At 36.5% G+C, this 3,394-nt stretch overlaps 1 pseudogene; it reads right to left on the reverse strand.

The window, feature by feature from the left end:
* Window positions 1-757: 757 nt before the first annotated feature.
* Window positions 758-3,121, reverse strand: LOC25487400 (elongation factor 1-alpha-like; annotated as a pseudogene).
* Window positions 3,122-3,394: the final 273 nt, after the last annotated feature.

A 3,394-nucleotide genomic window follows, 5' to 3' on the forward strand; every position in this document is an offset into this window, starting at 1 on the left:
ATAATGGATGTCATTGTCTAAGACCTTTTCCTACTTTGAAGTCTCTAGCTGGCATTTCATTCACTAATATTAGACTCGGGGCCTAAAAATAAGCTCTATGGGTATACTACATGTCAAGCCTAGGCCTTGAATTTCTTTTACCATACCATATTCTTTTCTTTTAATGACAAATTTTATAATTAATTGTTAGATTAATATTTACTCATTCGTCCGGGTTTAAACTCATGACCTCTAAATCCTTATATCTTATCTCAAATCAGTTCAGCTATCCAACCCCTCGTTTTTTTACCATACCATACTTGAGTCTCGCAAAGCCTAATCTGGTCTGATCTATTTTCATCCTTATCTAACTTCAGTTAAGAATAAACCCTCATAAATATACGAGTTCGAATGTTGGCTGAAACAATTGTTTGTCAAATTTTATTTACCTCTCTCGACAAAATTTTCTATAATCAATACCCTTTGCTATGATAATTGAAGGGTTCTTAAAAAGTAATTGACATTGAACTACATTGAGTAAAAACATCAAAAAACCATGGTTCTGCATTGGGGTTGTGGCGTAAAATACATAAAATGTGTGGATATATGTTGTTTGTTGTCTTTGAAAGGCCTTGTTCACAGTTTTTCAGTTACGTGATTTTATCATCACCACCTGCACTGTGTCTGGTAAGAGCATATATGAATAGCTTGTATTTACTTTTTGTTTTGGGTGAAATGCCATTGCTTAATTATAATCATTAGATTAGATGCTATCATGTCACTTTATGTGTATTTTCTCGTATTGAACTTCATTTATAGTAAAATCAAAATCCAACTTGGGAGTTGAGGACATCACACAGAACTCCTAGAGAGAAATTCAAAGGTCTTCCCAACAATTAATCCTACTTAATAGGTAAAATCTGTTCCTAGCAATACTGAAATTCAAATTTAAAAATTCTATTATACTAATCAGCATAACTAATCCTAAACAGCAGAATCAAAGGTCTTCCTCTTCTGATGTTGTTTTTCCACAAATACATCCATATCATCATCCTGCACGATTCCATTCATCAATGCTGACTCAGTGATCTTCCTCTCCACAGACGCGATGACGCCAAAAGCCACAGTTTGACGCCTGTCTCTCGCAACAAAACGGCCGAGTGGAGGATAATAAGCGAAATCCTCTACCACCATAGGCTTGGTGGGAATCATCTTAATAGCAGCAGCATCACCACTCTTCAAGAATTCAGGCTCCTTCTCAATTTCCTTACCATAAAACCAGTCAACCTTGGCAATAAGCTCAACAAACATGACAGCAACGTGGGAGGTGTGGCAGTCAAGAATAGGTGTAAAGCCTTTTCTAATCAGGCCAGGGTCATTTGTGATGATAACTTGAGATGTAAAGTGAGCGGCTTCCGTGGCTGGGTGATCGATGGAGTCTGAGGCAACATAGCCCGGCTTGAGATCACCAGCAGCAACATTCTTGCAATCTAATCCCACAAAGTCACCGGGAAAGGCGATAGGGACAGCTTCACCATCCATCTGCACAGACTCGACTACATCTTGCAGCCCAGTTGGGGCAAAAGTCACCGCCATTCCAGGTTTCAAGTGACCAGTCACAACACGTCCTACATGCACATTTCCGATTCCTCCAATCTTTGTAGACACCATGAAGTGGTATTCGGAGAGGATTGAGAAATAGCCTCGCAGACAGAGGCAATTAGATACGGTCAAGAGCTTCAAGAAGGGTGGGACCCTTGTACCAGTCAAGATTAGTAGAGCGCTCAATCAAGTTATCTCCCTCAAAACCAGAGATGGGAACAAATGGAACTTTGTCTAGGTTATAGCCAAGCTTTTCCAAAAAGCAATGAAGTTTGCTCTGAATTTCTTGAAACCTAAACATGCAGCAGTTAGCGGCATCCATCTGTAAGAGATAGATGATAATTAGGTACTTAAATAAATGGATTATTAAAAAAAATTGAAATACAAGTTTAAAGGGGCTGAAAATATAAATAGAAATACCTTGTTGATGCAGCAGATCATTTGAGGCACACCAAGAGTGCAGGCGAGAAGGGCATGTTCACGGGTCTGACCATGCTTAGAAAAACCAACTTCAAAACCACCAGGAGAGGAATCAACGATAAGAAGAGCGCAATCAGCATAGGATGTCCCATTAATCATGTTCTTAATATAATCCCTGTGTCCAGGGGCATCAATGACAGTGTACCGGTACTGGTTTGTCTCAAAATTACGCATAGAAACGTCAATGGAGATACCTCTTTCACGCTCAGCCTCGAGCTTGTCAAGAACCCAATTAGCATACTTGAATGAACACTTGTCGATCTGAGCAGCTTCTTCCTCAAGACTGTCAATGACATGCTTGTCAATACATCCAAGCTTGTGGAGCAAATGACCGGTTGTGGTTGACTTCCCAGAGTCAACATGACCAATAACCACAATGTTAATATGAAACTTTGGCGTTGGCTTACCCATTATTAGTCCTTCCTTAAACTTGAAATTGCAAAAAGATCTGCCAATTCAACAAAGAAAACAACAAGACATGAGTAAAATAAATAAATCTCAGTATTCATTCAACAATAAAATACAGCATAAATTTGGCATGAAAATAAACCATAAACCCTAAACCATAAACCAAAAACAAACATGTAAAACAACATTCTGCTTTTCCTATTAGTATGTTATATTATTATATGCATCAAATCAAATAAAATTAACAAAAAAATGAATGATAAACACACTAAAAACACAAACGATGGAAAATGCCTTGTGATAACATATAAAAACTAGGGATTCAAAAACGATTCACAATATGAATTAATCAGACACTTAACCCGAATCATTATTTATTCTATGAAGCACGTAAACATGTCATAGGTGTCTAGACACTGACACGATACCAACACATATGATTGCATTAAATTATATAGTTTTCTCAAATTATTGTTGGTGTGACAAGGTCAATGTTTGTATCCGTGCTTGTGAGTTTATTATCATAGTCGAAAAGAGAAAGCAGAAAACAAACAAACAAAAACAATATCCAAGGATCGTTCGTATACTAAATCGTACGAAAAATTTACCTTGAATGAAGCTGCCCTAGCCGTAAGGTTGGACTTATAATAAGAGGTCAGTTAGCCGTAAATTCTGTTTCAATTTCAAATTATATATATAGTTTTCTACTTACGGAGTCGCCCTTTGTTATTTTGCTTGAAATCTAAGCAATCATTTTTTTGATACAAAAAACACAAATTATATTTTGATTGAAATCTAAGCAATCATTTTTGACACAAAAAACACAAATTATATTATCGTTCATTATATAAAACTGTATACTTTTTTTTAAGCAAAACTGTATACTTGTATATCGTTGATCTAAACTGATATTAAATATTTTTAG

This window comes from Medicago truncatula, chromosome 2 (assembly GCF_003473485.1).
Source record: "Medicago truncatula cultivar Jemalong A17 chromosome 2, MtrunA17r5.0-ANR, whole genome shotgun sequence".
In the NCBI taxonomy this organism is placed as follows: Eukaryota; Viridiplantae; Streptophyta; class Magnoliopsida; order Fabales; family Fabaceae; genus Medicago; species Medicago truncatula.